At 38.7% G+C, this 23048-nt stretch overlaps 1 long non-coding RNA gene across 1 annotated transcript in view; it reads left to right on the top strand.

The window, feature by feature from the left end:
* Positions 1 to 13712: 13712 nt before the first annotated feature.
* The window catches only part of LOC122771446, a 42386-nt gene continuing 33050 nt past the window's right edge, over positions 13713 to 23048 (top strand). Inside the window, exon 1 of the long non-coding RNA XR_006360604.1 lies at positions 13713 to 13757. This is a non-coding gene — a long non-coding RNA (uncharacterized LOC122771446). The remainder of the gene's footprint in view (positions 13758 to 23048) is intronic.

The following is a 23048-nucleotide window of genomic DNA, read 5'->3' as shown; positions in this document are numbered from 1 at the left end:
TTGGTGTTTTCAGCCATATTGCTGCTGTTTGAAGCTGTCTAGTCTTACCTTTGCTGTGTGCTTTTTCTGACTCACCTGCCTCGAGTCGTAATACCAAATATGTCACTCTGTGTGCAGTGTGGGAATGTCTCCACAGACACAGAAACACAAAAGAAACTGCTATAGTGAGAAATACTGAGAGAGAGTGAGAGCAGTGTGGATCACAATGGCTTAATCAGCATTATGTGAGGCCTAGCTGCAGTCAGTGGCCCATGTTTAAATCTGGCTGCATGTCATCCCTTTTGTCTCCCCTACTTTTCCCATCTGCCACCACTGTCATCATCAATGAGAGCAGAAATGAAAATCTGCACTCACTGGATTTTACCTTTTCGTTTTACTATTGCTTTGCAGACAAGAATAGTGAGCGACTACTTCCAACCAAAAACGATGACTGGTCAAATGTACAGCTTCTTAACTGAAACATGAGCATTGGTGAGATTTACTACTAGACTGTAACTCTTCTGGATTTTACAGAGCATTTATGATGATTTATTGGCAAAATAGAATTAAGAATTAGAATCCCCTTGTTTTCATGGCCTTAGAACAAGTGTTTTACATGCACTTTACACAAAGGCCTTAAGGATGCAACCATCTTGAGCCGCCATAATTCTTCAGCAACCTGAACAGACAGTCCGGCCATGAACAAGCGTGAGTTTCACATTTTGAAGCTTACTATGAACAACGTCCTTTCTGGTATACTTGTTAAGGCAGTTTCCTGCCTTAAGTAGTTTCCTGAGTCCTCGGTTTGTTACACTCTGTGGTCTTGCCATTAGATTCATCTAATTCTCACACACTGGACCTAAATTGTGTTTCAGCTCACTGTTCATCTGTCCAGCTTACAATTTTCCCATTTTTGTTTGTTCTCACCCCCTGTCAAAGTGTTGTTCCCAGCTGCCACATGGCAGTTGATGGTGGAGAAAATGCTCTCGAGCTAACTATATACTACCTCAAAGAACAAAAGACACATTTAGTGATGAGACTGTAAACATATGGAGCACTAAAATCCACAGTGTTTTCCTCCTCTAGGCCATAAACTAAGCAAAATGTGACTCCAACGGTCATTAAATATGGTTCAGATGATTGATAAGACTTCAACATGAACTGCATAAAGGTTTAGATTTAAAGGTGAAAACAATGCATGAACAACATTCAGACAATTTTCTTATTTGTATGGACTTGTGCTATAAAAGGAGGCTGTGACATGAGCTGGGTATCTTTATAGGGACAGTGGACACAATACTATATTTTAATGTATATATTATTACTTATGTACTGTTGCTATCGAATATAAAGAAGTTTACTAACATAGTTAACATTTTGCATATACTCCCTATAAAAAATATGCAAAAGTAAGTCTGGAATGGTTTCCCAAAAAATAAGCAACTTATTCTGTTAATTAAGTGCCATTATTTTAGTTTTTTATGTCTATATATATATATATATATTATTTTTTTTTTATAAAACAAAATCTTTATTCTCTTCATTTTTAAAAAGACACAGCTGTCTCATTGAGTTAGTCCACCCCCTGAGTTGCACCCCAGTAACAACCTCACCTCTTTCAACTGTGCAACTCTGGGGGAATCTTGTCGGCTCTGATTGGCCTGATGAGATATCAGTAAAAAGTAAGTAAAAACAATGGGTACACATGCACACATAGGTCTGGAGGGAGGTCACGTGTGGGAAGGAGGTCAGAAAGAAGAAAGACGTAAGAACATAAAAGAGAAATAAAGACAGAGGGAAAGATGTGAGAGATACTGAGTGGCTGGAGATGCATGTGTGGTTCAGCATTTATGCTGCACCCATCCATCTCTCTCTCACCTTCTCGCCTTCCAACTGCAGACTGTCCCCAATGTGGACGTCCACCATAATGAAAAAGGATGTCTTGGGTGTGTGCGCGCGCGTTCTCGCACATGGTCGCTTGCCTGAATGTGCACACGCATGTGTGTGACGTGTGTGGTAATGAATAAGGATGGGCTGTGTGTGGAGCTGGTCGTTAATCACTGGCAGTGCTGGCAGCTAACAGATAAGCAGATTGATCCAAGGCCACCGAGGGAACGCCGCCTGGCACCGGCCCATTCATCACACACACACGCGCGCACACACACACTCACAGACTCGCACCACACAGACACACACACATTGTGTGATAAGGATGGCCAGAGTGTTTGAGCTCAAGATCATCGCTGACCATTCATGTTAACATCTGTGAGTGTTAAGAAGAAAGAACAGAGCGTGAGACAGATTGGTACAACACACACCTGCAACTGCTCCATGACTGCTCACCTGTGAATTTGTTACAGCATCAAAACTCAGAACGACAGAGAAACACACACACACGGAGAGAGGTAAAGGTCTATGCTTTGGTCATTCAGAAATCCCACAGGGGAAACAGAGAAGGGGGAGCTCCAGGTGGTGCAGATGGATAGGTGGATTGATGGATGGATGACGGATGGATGGTAGGAGAGAATACAGGATGACAGAATGGCAAAACAGAGTTAAGGACACGCTCCAGTACTGTGTGACAGCTCGGTGGACACACCGGGGACTGAAGGGAGCCAAGAGTAAGAAAAGAAAGGAAAAACAGGGAAAAGAAAGCAATAGGTCAAACATCTGTGTGTTTTTATTTTCTATGGCTTCAATCACATGGTCAGTGATGGGAGAAGAAGCAGTGACAAACATGGATGTAGAAAAAGGCAGAATGTATTTTTCACTAACAGTTTTATTTTCATGATCAAGGTACTAACTTTAATACTGTATATTTACTTAACAGAAATATCTTATCAACCAATTACAGGGTGTGTACACATGGTCAAGATGATCTTCTGAAGTTCATAACAAGCACTAGCGTGGAGAAGAAAGGTGATCGAAGTTACTTTGTTTGGTTGTTGATGCCAGAGGGACTGAGACTGAGGCCTGAAAAAGAGAAACTATCCAGTTAATTGCAGTTTTCTGATCATGCTAGTGCTTAACTGACATATATTATTTCAACTGTCACACTATATGTTGAGTAAAACTCCGTTTTGGAAATTTCACCTCAACTCACAGCAGCATATTTGCACACAGTGAAGTGTTTTCACTGTTCAAGATGAGGCCACTCAGTGAGCTCATTTTTATATGCTCAAAAAAAAGTGACCCCCTCCCCAATAAATAAAGAAATATGAACAAATCCTTTGATTCCACTGTAAGGGAGTGGGCTGCTGTATCGTGTACTCAGATGTAGTCTTGATGTGATCTTTCCTGGAATTAAATAATGACGTGATTTACAAAAACAAATTGATCAACACAAGGCTATAATTATATTTTTGTTCCACATACTTTCAGATAATATTTACATCATCCTTTCCAAGCTTGCATGCTGTCAGAAACTGGGGTGGTATGATTTCTGAGTCCTATGCCACCCCTTTCTTTTGTCATATTTCTTCAGACCATTCATTTTTCTTGCGCAAACCTTGTCCTTCCTGAAACCAATTATTACTCCAGACATCAGTCTCTCCACAGGAGCCCAATTCATTTCCAAACAATATCACATGTTTTTTATAGAGCACGACAAATTAAACATGTCACTGCAAAGGTTGATGCTGTAAATATAGCTCTGTTTGCAAAAGGTAGACATGATCCATGGTGGCAGTGAGTGGGTAAAAATGCCAGAGCTTCACACTGGCTCTTAAAAGCATGTTGAATTGCTAAAACCATGGGATGTGCCCAGCATAAAAATCTAACTGGAGTCACTTAACACACCTGTTAATGTGTTTCGTGTGTGCATTGACACAAATTGTAGATAATAATTTTTTTATTTCACAAGGTATATATGTTTTTTTTTGTTTTTTTTTAAATATACAGTATAAAAGGAATCATGACTTTGACTCAACAACACATAAGAAGACAAACAAAATGCACTCTGTAAAGCTTGAGGATGTGACCTATACACGCACAACCCCACAATGTCCATATAAGGAGTTGTGTATTATTCCCACCGCAATTTCAAGTGTACATATCCGTGCCACGTGAGCACTAAGGGTTGATCAAGACTGCTTTTCATTTCTAACTGAAGGTTGAAATGATAGGGTTGACAAATTCCTCTACTAATCCAGGCTTTATCTGATATTATTTAAATTTATTTTTTTTAAAGATATACACTAGTCAGCTGGTTCTAATATTGTGGCAGACCAAAGTATTTTGATAGCTTTTTCCAAAGGACATCAGTAATGTAGTTTCAGTTATTTCCAAAAAAATATTAGTAGGCTACAAATGACCAGTTTCAATGCTTTTGCCTCTCACCTGCTCGGTGTTGTGCTCTTTGTGTTTTATGTTTTTTTAAATGTTTGCTTTATTACTGTACAGCACTTTACACAAAGATTGGATTGAATGCTGTGGTCATTTTCAAGGCTTTCTTTATATGTGTCTATTTATTTATTTTTTTTCAATAATATGCTGTTCATTTGGACTTTCAGAGTCCCACACAATCCACAAAAAGCTTTCAATAATAATAAAGTCCCATGATAAAAATATAAGAACATTGAGAAAATATTCATTCATTTTTGGCAATTGTAACCACTTGAATTATGCTGCTACTTGAATTTAGAGCTTATTTTGTGTTCTGCCCACTTTAAACAAAGAGCCCCTTTCCAGTTAAGTATTTGTATTGAAGTCATAAAATGAAACAAGATGCTGGGACATTGGGTGTATGCTTGTCGAAAATAAATTGATTGAAGAAATGTCTGCAAAATGTTTAGTTATTTTTTTGTCAGACATTTGTAAATTAAGCATTTATTTCATTTAGAGCGGAATGTGGTCAACCGTATAGACTTTCACTGTATTGCCACCTGCTGGACTGGGGTTGAATTGTTCAACCCCAGGTCGCTGTGGGTTGTTTAATGAATACTTTATTAATCCCCTTAGGGAATTTATTTCTCTGCATTTGACCCATCCTAGAACTAGGAGCAGTGGCCTGCCACACTGAGTAGTGCCTTGGGAGCAATGGGGTTTGGGTACCGTGCTCAGGGGTACCCCCAGCCCTTTCGACCTGGTGGGCCTTTCCGGTTACAAGCCAAGTACACTACACTAATTTGCTCAGTCTACCCTGGCCTTCCACCTTGGATGAAGTTGTGGCAGCAATGGTCTAGAAACATTCAAGTTCCTTGAAAAGGGTTCCTGTTTTTTTAAAGTTCCCGGGGCAGTGGATAAGTGGCTTATGTCAGCAAAAAGTCAAGGATTCTTAACAGATGATATACGAGGTGAGCCGATCTTTTCATCAAACCTTTGGATTAACCTTTTTTCAGATGGTCAGTGAGAGTAAATAAATGGGTCTGTCAACCACTCACATCGTTCTCACAACTTTTCATCTGACCTTTTTCCTCCTGAAAAAAATCAAGTTTCTCAGAGTCTCAAAGGGCAGAATCACATGAAAACAGTGCCGTGACTAAGCCAGTGCACTTCTGAGTGGTAGATATAACACCCCCCCCGCGCATGCGTCAGTCAATGACAGAAAAGCCCAAACCTCTTGGGAATTAAGCAGTTTTTACTGCTGTACTAATCACATTACCCAGCAGAGCAGCTCTGGTACAGAGAGCGTCCTGTGACTGATGTTCACACATTGTGCCAGTGAGACCAAGTGTTCACAGTTGGATTTTAATACAGTCAGTGAACTGAGATCATAGAATGATCCTTGCCTGCTTCCCTCAGTAGTCCCACTAAAGTTAACAAGTCATAGTCAGTTAGAAGCAGATAAAACTACTGTATGTACTACGACGCCAAAAAACTACATGGATGTGGACCTAAATATGTATTGGACTGCTCCCACGTTTGAAAATTGCAATATTCTTGCGTCAACTTGAGTTGTGTCCCAAGTTGAGTCTTTAAAGACATTTTTATTGTTGTAAACGTCAGATATCATTTAATACAGTTTAAAAAAAAAACTTCACAGACTGTTTGTCATCTACGTAAGTCTCTGATCATGCATTTAACTATAGCTTGAAAAATAGCTGAAGACATTTCTTTTAGATTGCACCCTGTGCTTTTTTTGTAGCTCTTCAAGCAACTCGCTTCCTTCTTTTTTCCACTAGACTCTGAACCTGGATACAGTGAGAAAAATAGTGCGATGATACAATGAAGATACAGGATGTGTCTTGTGATAGGACAACAACAGTAATAATAATAATAATTATTATTATTATACTGCAGTCATGAAGAAATGAGTGAGGAGGTTGGCTATGATTGCAGTGAAATTGATAGATTGCAGTCAGCTGGCCGTCAGCTGATTTCAGCTGGACCACATGACCTACATGGACTAAAGCCAAGTGCTCATTTGGATTTATTTGATAGATGACAAAACACATACATACAGTAGATAATTAGATAAAGGGAAACATTCAAGGAAAGTTATTTAAAAAGATCCAATATAAGATTTTTGGAGTGGGATACTCCTAGATTTACTATCTTACTAATGGAGCTGTTTTACACATATGGCAAAGATACCGTTACTTACCTGATAACACAACAAGCAATTTGTGGTCAGAAGGTAAGATTGTGTCTGTGTGTGGAGACGAGAAGAGATGAGAGGAATAAACAAAAGAAAACTTGTTAGTAAACCATGAGCCCTAATCATTCAGCAGAAACACCAGGATGCTTTTCCATTATTCATTTCCTCCTCCCCTCATCCTCCTCTCTATCACAGCAACACATCTTCTTTTTGTCATCACTTTGTCAGACAGAATATAGGAAATTAAGAGTTTTGTATCTCTGTAAGATAGTATTACAGTACACTATTTCCACTTACCTACCCACCCACCTACCAACTCATCCATCTCTCCCTCTCTACCTACCGACCAACCTACTTAGTGCTTTTCAACTCTTAAGTGCTGAAAATACTGCCCAAAATTAATTAGTAAACCAATTTATTGTGCCTAAAAAAATGATGTGAGCCAGCGAGAGTAATCAACCTACCAGACTTGCGAGCCTTTTTGTGTTCTGTGTCAAGTAAAGCCATCAAAGTGCCGGTGCATCACTCACAGCTATGTATGAAACAATCAAGAAAAAAAAGAATTTTAAACATTACTTGTGTGAATCATAGAACAAAGCTGTCAAGAAGGACATGAGTCTCCGGCTTGCGGCGTTAGAAAGCTCAAAAAGGTGATGAAAGAGAACATGTCATTAGTGGGAGTTAGAGTGACCTGAAATACTCTGAGTGGAACATCCACATCGGACTGAGATCAAACGTGTGCTGAGGCGGTTGTGCATTTGTCTTTAGATGTATTCAGGAACTCATTCTCTTGCATGTGACCTCATGTTCATTCCCAAGGGTTGGTGGTAGAAGGCTCATAGATTAAGTTTCTCTTCCTCTTGCTGTCTTTTTTGATGTGTAAAGACGTCCACGGAGACTTCTGTGATGTAGAATTACAGGCACATGAGTACAGAGAGAGCCCGGGTCAGCCATGAGAGCCCGTGATGATAACACGAGGGTGGTGTGGAAGATTAAAGGCCAGTAATACCAATACATAGGTGTCTTAATAATAGAATGAATGTAGGAGGCACAGCCTGGGTACAGATGAACTTTGAAAATAGACACTAACATTTTCAAAAGTTTCAAAAGGATACAGAAAAAAATAATGAGAATGAACAGAATTTTGTGCACAGTCTAACATCCATGAAATTACTAATTCATGTACTTGTAATCCCATAAAGTTTATCTTCCATGACTGTAACCCCTGTTTTGTTTTTAGTGAGAGATACCAATTCTCTTAAGTTTCGATATTCACAACTTCTTCTCCAACCAAGCAAGAGATCACTAAGGTAATGCTCTGCTTTTTATTTCAACTTCAGTAGCGAGGAAGCCTCTGGTCTCCCCTCGAAAACAGCACACAAAGGAAATATGTGAAGAATCTATTGAGGACGGACAGATCACACGTAAAGCAGGACAACTCACCTCAAGGTGTCTCACATGGTTAGAGTTTTTTTTTTTTTGGGTGGACCAGGCTCTCTTTCTTTTCGACAGTTTTGCTATTTTGCGATTTTTCTATCCTACAGTTTTCATACCCATTCAACGTGGGATTAAGTGTCCTGCCACATTGGCACATAGACGAGCAGAGCCAGGAATCGAAACCACAACCTTCAAGTCGATAGATGTCTCATAACAGATACAGTCGCTCCCAAAACTATGACTCTGGTGGGACCTGAACCCAAAACCTCTGAATGTCTGTCTTGAAACCACTATGTGGTCAGTTATGTGCTCTGTAATGATCTAATCTGATTTTTGTAATGATCTAATCTGATTTTGCTCTGTGGAGAACTATGTAAAACCTCACTGAAACCTCAACTTGACCCAGAGTTTCAGATTGAGAGATTTAGACGCTGCAGGCAGGGGGATAAGAAGACAAATCTAAATTAGAAATTAGAAAACTTGTTGCTGTGACTGCAGCAACACTCACTTCATCTCTGGCTCAGAGTCAAGATGCACAATGCTGCGTCTAATGAAAAACACAAATGTTGTTATTACGTTTGAAACATTCACAAGATGCTAATGATTAGATATTTACATCTTTAAAATGAATCACAAAGAAACACATTGTTTTAAATGTAGCGTTATCCTTATGTATTTGCCCTGATTAAAATCTAGATTATACATCATACAAGCAACACAAAATGTGTTAACTAATGCTTGTTGAACTTTTCTAAGAGCAATCGCTATCAAAATTATATTAGATGTTACAGATTTGGCTGTAAAAGGGTCACTATGCACAGATATGCTCTTGTAATCATGTATATTGTGATTTGGGTCATGACATTTAAAAAGTGGGTTCACATATAGGAAGTTTGTGAGGATAATGTCATCACTTAAACAATGGGAGCAAAATGATCAATTGAAGCGTTCGAGTGTTCGCAGAGGTGACTTGTGTGTCACCCATGTCTCGGTGAGAAATAAAGAAAAGAGACTTCACTGTCTTTGCATTGAACAAAGCAAATTTAATCCATCTTCATGGTGTGAACATGAAACGGGTGATAATGTGAGGTGCAACAGGGTTTTCTCATTTGCACGGTCACGCTTGCTTCATACCTCACATTAATCCACCCTCTGTCTCTTTCTGCTCTTTCACCCACGTTCCTCTCATTGCAGGGAGCGTCGGTGATGCCCCGATTTTGCTCACACAATCTCTTTTGAAATCCTCGTTAACACCACATCCGTCCCCATTCCTTTCCCCGCTGTCTGCCCCGGCTCACCTTGCCCTCCAAGAGTCAAGTCTTCTAACAAGGCACACAGTGCAGTGTATTATGTGTGCTCTCTTTAATCACATCCTCCTGTTTTCCATCACACATCCTGTGTGCCCCTCCCTAACCACCACCTACACACACTGAAGAGGTGTATTAATATATAATTCATTATCCACATCTTTGCTCCAAAGCTGTTGATGATGCACCACCTGAGACAGACAGGACTGAAGGAAACAGTGGTATAGAGGGCGGTGGATAGATTCTGCTAATTTCATTGAGATATGATGCTTTTTGTCAGCTGAATCCTCATCATGTATTTATAGACTGAGAAGGTAATTCTAATTCTAATACAGGAAATAACAATGTGGAGGGTAATGTAAGGGTATCACTTATGATGCCTCCTTGGAGCTGTCATTCTTTTTAACACATATACAAGTACTACAGACCTTGGAGCAAAGTAAAATGACAGTAGATGGAAAACAGGATGGCTTGAAGATAGAGGAAGAAATAACAGAATATGAGGAGAATAATAAAACTCCGACCATATCTGCAGCTCTGGGGTTTTGACTCTGTAAATAGCTGATATATAGAGAAAAACAGGAAATAGAGATGAGAATGATGGCAGGAAGAGATAGACTGTGTTTAGAATGTGAGAATTAGGCACAGTAGACACGCACACACACACATATATATATATATATATATATACACACTCATGCACATCCTTAATGATTTAGGCTGCGGCGTGGCATCTCTATGACTTTCAAAGCAGGCAAGAAGCGGAAATGAAAAGATGATAACACATAAAAATAATACACACACACAACAATGCACATACAATCACACATGCACTTGTGCTAAATGTCACTCAGCTCTGGTTTTATTGGAGTCGGGTAGGGTGTCATTTCCACAGCGGACGGCAGTGACTGGCAGTCTGCTGTGATTTACATGACAGCCTGAGAAACCCCCTTACCCCACTACACACCCAGTATATACATTGTCAGTCCTATTTTTCACTTTCAGCCCTTTTTTCCTATCCATTGCCCCTTGGAGCTGAGTTAGATGGTGTTTAAAATTGACCTTTTACGAAATGGCACAACCCTTCAATAATGTGCTATGTCATCAGTAGTTTCCGATAGCAGACAAACCGTGGTTTTGCAGTGGATCCAACATGCTGTTGTCAAAAACCAAACAAATGAATGCCCCTTTTTCTGTTAGCCATCTATCATACACATTCACACACTGTTGGGGTTAAGTGTCTTGCCCAGGGACATGGAGTCTGGGATAGAACAGCCAACCTTCCAGCTGGGAGGTGACCCACTGTACCAATGAGTCATGGCTGTCTCCTGACAAAAACAAACAAAAAGACCTGGAGACATGTCAGAGAATGTCTTCCACATTTAATGTTTTAAATATCTCATTATCCTCCATTTGCACCCAGAAAAACTTTGTATAAAGGGATAGTGTAGGCATAGTTTATAATGTTGACAAATCCCCTTGATGAAATCATATAAGTGCAAGATCTTATGTTTTATGGTATAAGTTAGGTTCGGGATTAGTCAAGCAGTAGTTATATTTAAGGTTAAAGTGATTCTCTAAGTAATTAATGTCCACTGAAGTAAATAAGGACATGACTGTATCTGGATGTGTGTGTATTTGTACGCGTGTGTGTGTCTGTTTGTCTGTCTGCTGGCACCCGAGTGGAAGGCACATCGGGTGGGCCAGCAGAATTTTAGGGAGGCGTGAACACAGCTAATTACTATCTGGATCAGTAGTGTTAGTTGGCATCTGTGTGTGTGTGTGTGCGTGTGTCACCCTGGTGAGAGGAAAGTGGATGCTCCTCTCTCTCTCTCTTCATTAATGTTGTCAATAATAGCTGGATGGCAGTCACTACACTTTGGAAGTGGGACAGCATATGACGTTGACAATTTTCATATTTCGTTGCCCTGTGCAATTAAAGAAACAGAAACAACCACAGGAATGGAAAATTAGGAAAGAGCTCTCCCAAAGATTTCCTTTATTGAGGGTAAAACCAATATAAGGGTTATTTTAACAGAACAAAAACAGAAACCCTCAAATTAGCTTCCCTTAAGAGTCGGAATAAATCCGATCAAGCCTAGTTTTGATCTCAGGCGTAAAAATTGGTGTATAAACTCGATCTATTCTCACCCTAGCCTTTTGTTAAATTTAATTCATGCATCTCATGCTGAGCTCAGACTGTGCAAATAAAGAGCTTTAGAGATTCACTCTTCTCTTATCCAGACTCAATTAAGTTTTTGTTTTTTTTTGCTTTGTCTTTTGTTCAAATATTAGATTTCACCATTCCTGCGCATCAGTTATATTGACAACTCTGCTTTGTATTATCATTTTAGACTGTTTGTTTGTCAGGCCTTAAGTCTATGTGACTTACATTGTAAGCTAAACATATTTATGGACAAGGCAGTTGCAAAAATTAAGAAGTGCCTGTTGCCCACTGCTGTAAAATGTATTTTTAAGAGACTACTTTCAACACTAGATACACACAGGAGAGCAGTGACAGCTGTGGAAGCAAAACCAATGCCTGGTGCTTGTTGTGTAAAAAAATAAACTTAATAAAATACTAATAATATCTATAATTACATGGAAAGACAACAAAACAAACACTTGCATGGTGAAAACTGTTTGATTGTTCTTTCCTTACTATATTATAATTATTATTTATGTTTTCATGCACTTTATACTTTCACAGTTTCACAGTTTTGTATTGTTAAGCACTTTTACCTGAATTGCATGTATGAAAAGTAAGAGATAAATGATAAAGGATAAAAAAAGCATGACAAGTATGATTGTTCAAACAGTTGGTTGGCATAAATCTCAAATCTGTGTGATATATGCTGATGTCTCTCTTTGGTGTCAGCTTCACAGAAGTGGCAGTTACAACTATTAAGCCACCCCTCCCATTACATCCATATTATATTTGAAAAAAAATACATTCAAAAACCTGCTCTTTAACAGTTAGGAAACATATTCAGTCTGTTCACATTCTAAACCCACAGTGTATTAGTGCAATAACCTGTGCCTTGTTCTTCTAAAATGCACTGTCCGTCTCAGCCAATGCATGCCCCGTTACCCTGTCAGTAAATGAGGATTGTTCCTTTTGCTAATGCAAAATGGAGGAGCCAGCCAGCCCTGCTGAATAGATAATGAAGCCCATCAAACCCTCTGAGATGCTTTGGATTTCTGGCTTTGAGCTGAAAAAAAAGAAAAAAAAGAAAAGAATTGTGAATAAATTTGAGGCTGTTTTCTGTCTTTACTCACCTTTTTGTCTCATTCATCTGAGGAGGCAGCCAAGGCACCTTGACAAGAGTTTGGTATTGGCTGTGTGAGAATAATTTTGATAATCGGATGCATAAATATCAGCTGTATAATGTTTAGCTCCACAATGTTTGAAATGATCCACACAGTGTTTATAATGGGGCAAACTCTTGGTTTGACCCAGTGTGTTGACACCTCTGTGTTGTCACTTGAGTTTGCACAACATGAACTAGTCAGATAGATAGATAGATAGATAGATAGATAGATAGATAGATAGATAGATAGTCATGGGAAGCTGGAGCCAATCCCAGCTGACATAGGATGAAAGGCAGGGTAAAGCCTGGACCGGTTACCGATCGCAGGATCAACATACCTAGATGAACAACCATCTACTCTCACATTCAATTTTCCGACTGTGTGAGGAAAGTGGAGAACCTGTGGAAAACCGCAAACACAGGGGGAACACGCAAACTCCACACCCTCAGTTGGACTGGGTTGTGACCTTGGGTCTTTGTGCAGTCAGGCAACAGTGCTAGCCATTGCTTTTGTGCCTTTTGTGTAAATCTAACCACATTTATATCCAAAGGTGTTTATCATTCAGCTGATTTCTTAATTTCTGCCAAAAGTGGCACAAATTGGTAAAACACTATGTTTATTGTTACGGCCGCTGCTGGCTGGCGTTTAGTGTATATTCATTGTGTTGTTTCCATGAGCGATTCTACCAGGCATGCAAATCCAGCTGTGTGATTCCCTGTTGAGGATTGGTCCTTCTGAAGCAGAGTCTACTTCCTGCTTCCTGTTCACTGGCGTCAGTGATTGGTGTGGCTGTGCTTCGACCAAGTCTACCAATCAAGACTCTTCGATCAACCCCAGCTGCAATATAAATAGCTTGTGTGCCCTCATGTCCATGGCGGCTGTGAACCAGTGATCAGGTTGCCCCACTGTTGGTTGCGTACAACTTTGTGTCTAAGAGTATTTTAGAGAGTGTATTTGCTTAGTATTGCCTGTCTGAGTGGTTCCAGTCAGTGTTTAGAGTCTTTGTAAAACACTTTCTGTTTTCATGGACTTTGAGTTATAATGGTTTATTTTGTTTCTTATTTTGTAGTTTTCCCTTTGTGTGTGAGTTTTTGTTAACTTTGCCTCCTTCCGTGTCCCGTTATTCCTGCCTCCCTCATGTATTTTCTCTCTGCGCTTCCATCTCCACTGGATCGTTGGTTCAGGTCAGTTTGAAGTCTCATTTTATGTTATGTGCTCATGTTCTCCTGTTCGCTGATGCTCCCAACTTATGAAAATTAAGATGTAAAGGAACTCCATTTCTCTGTAGGATACTTTGGTTGAGTAATAGTTTGAGAAATCTTATCCACTTGTATGTTCTGTTTAAACTGAAATAACACAGAGACAAGAGAACCAAAGAAATTCCTCCTCTGGCCTACAAAACAGAGGAAGCATCTTAATTACTACTACTGGAGCCATTACTGTTACTAGTTTAAATAATGTTCATATTGTTACTAGCTAACATGTTATTTGTCGCTGGAACTTTTCTGTGTTGATATAAGGACAGTGTTCATTAATTAAAAGATAAAAAAAAAAAAGAGCCAGAGATGTGAAGTTTCCATCAATCCAGTTATTTTATTTGAAGTTCTCACACTTACAAAATGATCTGTAAATGCAGTTTCACAATGTCACATTAAAACAGCATCAAAAAAGTATCACAACCATGGTAAAAGGGCTTGTGCCAAGAATTATTTTGCACATAATTTGAAGTGAGAACATTGTGTTTTTCCTGGTTGATAGAAAAATGTTCTGCTGTGTTCTTTTCAGTAGCATCCACACTTGTGAGGTTGCCATTTCCTTTCTTTTCAGAAAAAGGGAATACACATCCTCCTGCAGTGCCCAAAAATAATATTACCATAGAAACAGGACCATTAAAAGACAATGCCCATGATCTCAATAGTGCACTTGACCTGTTCCCTTCCAAGGCTACTTGTGTATTTGCTGTGAGCTATTATTTTGATGAAATGATGTGGCTGCTGACTTAGTTTCCCCCTTATTATTTGCTTCAAACGAAAAAAACCAAAAACAATTATAAGTTATGAGTTGGATGTGCTGGTAAAAAAAAAAGAAAGAAACTTCTGTTTTATGTAATGATGAACATTTTTTGTTTGTTTGTTTTCAGAATCTGACAAAAATGGGTTCCAACATCAGGGTTTAGCTTGGCATTATGACTGAAAACACAATCCTTCACTTGAATTTGAGTAATTAACCCATCATGTCTCATGTAGACATCAAGTGTACAAATAACACTTTGTGGTTTTACATAGATAGTTGTGGTGGCTGGTGGCAGTGACTTTGCCCACTGCTGTGTTTGTACAGAGGTTGGCAGGCAACCAGCAGGGACTCCAGCGGGTCACTGCACCAGCTCAAAGCTTGTTTATGTTTTCATTCAGTCTGTGGGTGTGAAATAAACCAGTGAAAAATGTTATGTTTAATTATACAGTTTACAAACTTTTATACTTACTTTGATATGGTTCTGTTTCTTTCCTGTTTTACTTTGAAGTTACTTACCTTGTACTGGTCCTGTATGATATGTGATTGTTTGGTTTTGGCCTTTTTGAATCTCTATGATGAATTTTTTGTTGATTAGTGTTTTCATGGTCTTCAGAGTCTCTCAATTTAGTTGTCATTCCTAGTTTTCTCTGTCGCTTGGCAGTTTCCTGTTTTATTTTGTAAATGTCTTCCCTTGTGTACCTCGTGTTGTAGTACTTCCTGTCTTTGGGATTGGCCTGTGTCTTGTTAGGTTCCTTCCTAGTCGGGCTGAATGAAATAATAATCAAAAAATGTTGTGACAGCTATTGTGGTTGCAAGGCTACACGGTGGTACAGTGGGTAGCACTATTGCCTCATAGTGATTTTGAATTCTGCTTTAAGCAGTCTCTTGAGATAATGTACACTGTTAAGTTAAGATGAACTCTTACCACCTCCTATTGAAATCCAAAATATTACCAAACTTACTCTAAAAAGTCAGAAAGGGTAAATATCCTCCCCTTTTAAAATATCAACATGTATAAGAAAGCACATTTCAAATCTCCTCACCATGTGGATACTGCAGTTGACTTTAGTTTCATCAGCTTCATTTTAACCCGAACCAATTTTTCTTCACAGATCCACCAAACTCTATGACTGTGTTTCCATTACAATATCTGAAAAGCTACTTGACATTTAAGTCAATCTTCCTGTATTTGAGAAGGTCTTTTTTTTTTTTTCCAAGGACAAACAGCTTGATTGTTTCTTTTTAGATGTGTATAACCTCAACCATTTTCAGCAGGAGATGTGATTTGTGTTGAATAATAAATGAATTTAAGGGGTAGGAAATACTAAAGTCCACATCATAACCTTTATCTGAGCTCAAGTGTGATACGCCATTATGAGCGAGAGGTGTTTTTACTCTGTTAGATTTAGTCAAAATAAGCTTGTCCCTTTTACTAGCTTCGTTTCAATGGGTTACTGAGTTCTTTGAATGTGACCCTTTGATGGTCTTTCTTTGAGATGACTATTTTGTTTCCTCTGTTGGATTCTGCACACATGGTTGTGAGTTTCATTGTGTCAAGAGAATAAAGTGCGAGATCAGAGGCTAACAGATTTTTTGTAGTTCAGTGTTTTACAGCTCTAGAGCCTTCATATTTCTTCCCATTTAAAATGCTTTCCACTTCACTTTTTACTGCTGTGATGCTTTAAGTGCCCTTGCATCTTTTGCTCTCTCTCAAGGAAACAGACAGTGTTTGCAAATAGATTTTTTCCTTCAATTTATTGGCTTGTTTACCATCTGAGTGAACATGAATGAACACCCCATCAGCATAATTAAAGCTTACCATCTTACCATTAAACCTCCCTGTTTTCCTACCTCCTGTCGACCAATTTCCACTGAGGGAACAAATGTTACCGTGACCTTTTTAAACTGATAAAACAGACTGACACCCTGCATTATCATCTGACATGTACTGATTGCCAACTCTACATCTTTGCTGCCATGCAGGATTTAGCACCACCAGATGCTACCTAACCCTGATGCAATTGTGTGACGTAAAGAGCAGCCAACAAAATGAATGCAAAACAGCACTGTCAGCAAATGTTGCTATAGTATATTATTTAATGTTTTTTTTTTGTTTGTTTGTTTGTTGTTTTAAATAAATTATATATTTATTTCTGGAAAAACAAACAAAAAAAAAAAACTTTACAGTTCACACTGGTATTGTTTGTTAAATAATGTTGTTTTTTTGTTAAAACCACACTGAATAAAAGATGCAAGTACATTTAATGTAGTTATATATATATACTTAATTTGTTCATTAAGAATATTAATTGGTTATTGTACTGTTCTTCCATCCATCCATTTTCTACCGCTTTAGAACCCGCGGAAAACCCACGCAAACACGGGGTGAACATGCAAACTCCACACAGGAAAAAGACCCTCAGTCGGACTGGGTTGCGACCTTGGGTCTTTGTGCTGTTAGGCAGCAGTGCTAGCCATTACTACGCCGCGTGGCTTGCAATGCTGTTATATATTCTAGATCAGGGGTGTCAAACTCAAATGACCTGGGGGCCAATGAGCATCTAGTCTGGTCAAGCAGGGGCCGACAGAATAAGTGAAAAAAACAACTATTTAGTAGCCGGTGGGCAATATAAGATATTGGACAGATATAAGACAGAATTGCAAAGTAAAAGTGCTTGTTTTGATATAAAATGATTCCCAATAAATACATATTTATGATGCACAAAAATGGAAAACAGCTTAAACAAATGTATAAATGAGTGTAATACATTTAATAAAGTAATGATTACAACTGAAAGTCTTATTACTGTTATTAAAATATTGCTGGCAAATACATTTAGTCTTATATTCTGTCTCTGTGACTGAAGTTTCTGAGAACATCCACCGCTTTATCCTCCACAGGAGGGTCGCGGAGGGTCTCAACTGCCATGGAGCAGCAGGCAGGGTACACACTGGACAGTTCAGCCAGTCCATTGCAGGGACGCATATAGAGACAAACAACCATACACTCTCACACCTATGGTCAATTTAGTGACCAATTACTTACTACATGCAAACTCCATGCAGAAAGGTATTTTTGCTGCAAAGGCAAGAGTACTAACCACTACACCAACCATGTGGCCCTGTACTGATCTTAGTTCTGAAAATTCCATGAATGTTCCAATTTGAATCTTTGATTCAAAATTTGAAAAAGTCAATTGAATCCAAAATGTTTAACATTTCTTGCGGCAAACGTCTTGCAGCAAACGTATGTTAAAGTCCATAATGTGGACATGGCATTCTTTATATGCTGATGAAATACACCTGTCATGGGGTGTATTTTCACAAGCGTTTAAAAGGAACTTACATGTTCAAAAAAAAAGTGTTAATTATCCAATCTGACCCACATTGAAAAATAAATATTCCCATGGAAGCTGTCAGAGATTTATTGCCATTGAATTGCATTACAAACCCAAGTTCAGCCAATATACTGTATGTGTTCCACTTTAATGCAAAGTGTTTATTCGTTTGTTTTTTTTACTTTTTCCAGTGTCAGAAATCTAACAAATAAGAATCATTTTTTTTCACCAATATTGCTTCTCACATTAATGGAATCTCACGTTATGTTTTCTTGCATAAAAATAACAGGTAGCATTGAAAATAATAATTTGAACAAGAATAAAACTCCCATTATGTCGTAGGAGAACGTGAAAATCTGTGAAGTTTTATGAATTTTGTGCTGGAATATAGTTTAAACTAAAGTCATGCCACTAGAATCATAATAACTGAAACATTTGATAAATGCTCACACTCATTTGACAGCTAATTTTCTTCAGTACAATACATTAAAACGGAATTGATCATTAGTGTTTTGAATTTAAGTTACAATGGGTGATTTTGGATAAGTTAATGACTAAATGATTAATTATGGAAATTTGATAACTGTAGTTCCACATCAAATGCATGTTTTATTTATAGCCTACACTTCAACACAACTTCAGTCAATGTCATCGTCTGACAATTTTATTTTTGCTTTTCGCCCAATTTCTCTCTGCAACACACTTTCTCCTCTTTTGCCTTAAGCCCTGCATTTATCTCCATGTCAATCAAACACATGAGAAAAAACAAAACAAAAAACTAATTAAAATATTTTTGTACCTGTACTCTTGGGCAAATTTCCGACAGTGTGCATCAAGCTCTGTTGAGAGATCCCTCTAAAATTAAGTTCTGTTTAAAAATAACCAAATCAGCCTCAGAAAAAAAAACAACAATAATACACTACCTACTCACTGACATGAAGAAGTAGGACTAGATGGAAGAGGAGTGCTGCAGGCAATGTGAGAAAATAAAAAAAAAGTTTAATACAAGTGCATCAGTGATATATATACATATCTCTGTGTGTGTGTGTGTGTGTATACAGTTGATGAAAATCAGACTTTAGGTGATTGAGGGACAGAGGGTATATTTTTCTCATCTTGGTTTATCTTGGTGATTCATACCACAGTGCTATATAGAAGTTTAAATACATGCTGTATTGTTGGCTACAAAAGAACAGTGTCATATTTCAAATATTGAGATGATGTCCTTTCTTTGATTGTGTTTCTTAAGGAGGTAAAGCATGGCTAAAATGAATGTGTCCTCCCTTTTTTCTCTTAGTCTTTGTAGTCACAAGAACATGAATTGTGTGTGCCAAAGCCACCACCTCAAAAGCACATCATAACCAACATTGTCACTACTTTTTTAAATCATGGATGATCTGTAAAACCAATCTGTGTGTGCATTAAGTGAAGCTAAAGAGTGATACAATCACGATAGGAAATAGCTTCTGAATGCAAAGATATACATGATATTTGCATGAAGTCTATAGCAACAGAAGAACTGAGTTTTGTGGCAGTTTTTTTTGAAAGAGCAATAAGGAAATGACATGACTTATGTGTCAGTGGTCATTGGGACTATTTTCCTTGGGTTTTTAGCTATTCCTATAAAGAGTTTGTGGTTAGTTCTGAAAATTGGTCAGTGCCTGAGAGCAACACTGTCAGAAATGGGTTTGTCAGCACCGGTTGCATTGTTGAACCAAATGGAAAATGAAGCAACATGAACCAAAAGAACATGGAACAATTGCCTGGACATCATCCCCCCCACTCCCACTATGAATCACAATCTAGTTTCCATGGGGACCTGTACAAGTATTGTGCTTTGCACGCTGTGTTTGTGTGTCTGTGTATTTTGTTACCTTTAGGACCTTCTCTGGCATGTCTCTGGAGGACATTTTGATCTTGTGAAAACAATTTTAAAGGGCAGTTTCAGGGTAAAGACAGGGTTATAATTTGATTAACGTCAGGTTTAGGTTGAGGAAAATATTTGGACATCATTTAGTTGTGATGGTTAGGGTAAGGAGCCATAATATAGGACATGATCTCTCCAGGTGTCCTCACTAAGAATGCTGTACAACAATGTCTGTTGTGTGTGTTCATACTTGAGAGGGCTGAGGCTGCAATAAAAGGCCTTTGTTTGAGTTATTGAGGGCCAACGTACTTCAACCGATTCAACAGACATTTGCTTTAATTAATAATTAGACCTCATTTTTGCAGTGTGTGTTTGTGATATAGTATGATATAGTGTTGATGTCAAAAGCTCTGATCATTCCAGATAGTGACTTTGATGTGCTTGTATTTCATGCTGAGAGGATTGCAGTGAAAAGTGTTTTCAGCTCCATCAGTTTCTTTCTTCCTCTGAAAGTTCTGTTGAGATATGACTTCTCCTCTCAGATCACATGCTTTTCTGGTTGTGACAGGACAAACCCATTCATATTCTCACACACACACACACACACAGACAGGTTTAGGACACTGTTAGGTTTCATTAATTTGGAAAGCTTATCCCAAATATTATTTCTGAATCTATAGTCAATTAATATCTTGCCCTAACCTTAACCTAACCACAAATCACATCTTATCTCTTAACCAAGTAACCAATTACCAACCATCCTTAACCACTTTAGCAAAAATATGATTCTGCTTCATTAGGACCAGGATCTGGTCTCCATAAGGATTACTGGTCAAGTGTGGAATGAGACTTTATTTTCACAGCACATTTAAAAACAACCAGGGTTGACCAGAATGCTTCAAAAGGTAAAAAGTACAGTAGCAAGGCATAGCAACATAAAACACAATAAATATTTGCCGTTAGGGGGCAATGAAACATAAAAAGACAGCGTTTTGTGCAAACAATCTGTGGTGCTGTACCCATGAATACATACAGTACTGAATGAGATGGATTTCACTCACATATCATTTGCTTTTCCAAATGTGCCTTTGCATATAGCCTTGAGCAAAGCCAGAACATGATTTAACACAAAGAAATCTCTCCCAAACAACACTCCACTCAAACACATTTACATTTGTTCACACTTTCACATATGATTGCACACACAGGCACACTGCCTTCCCTGCATATGGGCCATTGGGACATTCACCTCCAGTGTGAAAATGATGAGTATGAAAAAAAAAAAATTTGCTCTTTGTCAGGTCTTTACCCTCTGTAGCACTTGTCTGTCACAAAGTGATGTGGTGCTGACCCTGGCTAAGTATGTTTTAAAGTTGTGGTCGCTGAGCTTCATGAGGTGTCAACAAAAAGTCAATCAAGAGATATCCCACCGCCCCACAAGCTGCCAGACCTCATCACTCAAAACAAACACTGTGCTTCCACGTCTTGCAACAAATATCTGGTCAAAGTCAAAGTCTCTGTCCAGATCATGGACTGTATAACAGAATATTGGCTGTTTTTGTGTCCGTGGAAGTGACCATAGTTAAATGGCCATCAGTTTCTATGCAAGTCTATTGCCACAGCCATACCATTACACGTCCACATGAGCATTTCAGCAAGTAATCTATGTGCATACTTACATACCCCATCCATGTCACATGTCCATGCAGGTAAATGCCTAACTGGATGTCAGAGTTTTTCATTCACAGCCAATAGTCAAGTTTTGGCCCACAAGAACTAACCAGGAAGTGAATGTGGGTAACATTTACATGTGGGTAACATTTAACATAAAAATAGTTTAGTATGTATGTAGCTTGTCAAATCTGGGTTTGTGGTTCCAATCATGGCCACTCTGTTGGTGTAGTGGTGAGCACCCTTGCCTTTGCAGCGAGAAGACCTGGGTTTGAGCCCTGGTTGGAGCAAGGGCCTTTCTTTATGGAGTTTGCATGTTCTCCCCGTGTATGTGTGGGTTTTCTCTGGCTTCCTCCCACTGTCTAAAAACATGCAATATGGGAATTTGCTAAAATTGGACACTTTAAGTTGACCATAGATGTGAGAGTGAATGATATTTTATCTCTATGTGGCCCTGTGATGGACTGGCAAACTGTCCAGGGTTTGTCAGCTGAGATTGGCACAGCACCCTCTGCAACTCTTCTGTGGTAGAAAATAGTTTTCAGGTCTTCTTCAATGCAGCAAGTCCATTTTGTAAAGTATGGTCCCATTTAGAGTCAAATAAACACAAAGCAAATGGGACACCGTGTTATTGATAACTAGCACTGTCCCAATAGGTGCATGGTTGCAGCTGGATATGCAGTAGATGAGCTCTTATGTGTTTCCACCACAACTCTTCCAAATATGGTTTCTGAACCACAGCATAGCTTGGTAAAACACTGAAATCCAGGCATACATAAAAACAGTTTAGCCTTGGATTAACCTCTGTACTGAAAAGTCAGATCACATTTGACCATGCCGCTCTAATGAGATGTGTGAATTCACTCATGTATTAGAGATGGTTTCATTCAGACCACAGTCAGGGTCTGTGCTGCATGTGGTCACAATCTCGACTTTATTTTCGTTGATGCGACTCTTTTTTCAGAGCTGTGTGGACAGAGAAATCCAATCATCAATTACATTTTTCCAATCAAATTTGTGTCACAGGAGTATGTGGGCCAAGAATAGATATATATTCGATATGTGGCCATGAACCATGAGTGAGAACAGTCATATGTCACCATCGATCTGCACCAGCAGCGCGGCAAAGACAAACCACAATGTCCCCCACCCAGTCTATCTCCTGCTTTAATACTGAGTTGTTGTGGATGACATATGTACAAACGTATCACCATGTCCATGTGTGATGTGTGAGAGGGCACTCCTGTTTACATGGAAGTCAAACGCAAGACACTTGTACTTCTTAATGTGAACCGTCAAATCTGATTTGCAGTGATTCAGCATTTAATTGGATTAGTCTGAATATAGCAATTTTTTTATGAGCCACTGCAAATGGGTCACATTGAAGGATCACCTACTCAGCTGACATCTTCTGATCAGCTGCACTTTCACAATCCACCAAACCAAAAGTATATTTATGCCTCTGTGTCCCATACAATGATTTATTTGTGGCCACCACTACAATATCAACATTGACCGCTGCACATCGATTTTCTATTTCTTCTTTTTTTAATGGGTAAAATCTTATTTCATTGTAAAGAGCATTG

This window comes from Solea senegalensis, linkage group LG6, assembly GCF_019176455.1.
Source record: "Solea senegalensis isolate Sse05_10M linkage group LG6, IFAPA_SoseM_1, whole genome shotgun sequence".
Classification (NCBI taxonomy): Eukaryota; Metazoa; Chordata; class Actinopteri; order Pleuronectiformes; family Soleidae; genus Solea; species Solea senegalensis.
This window is presented reverse-complemented; position numbering and strand designations above follow the sequence as displayed.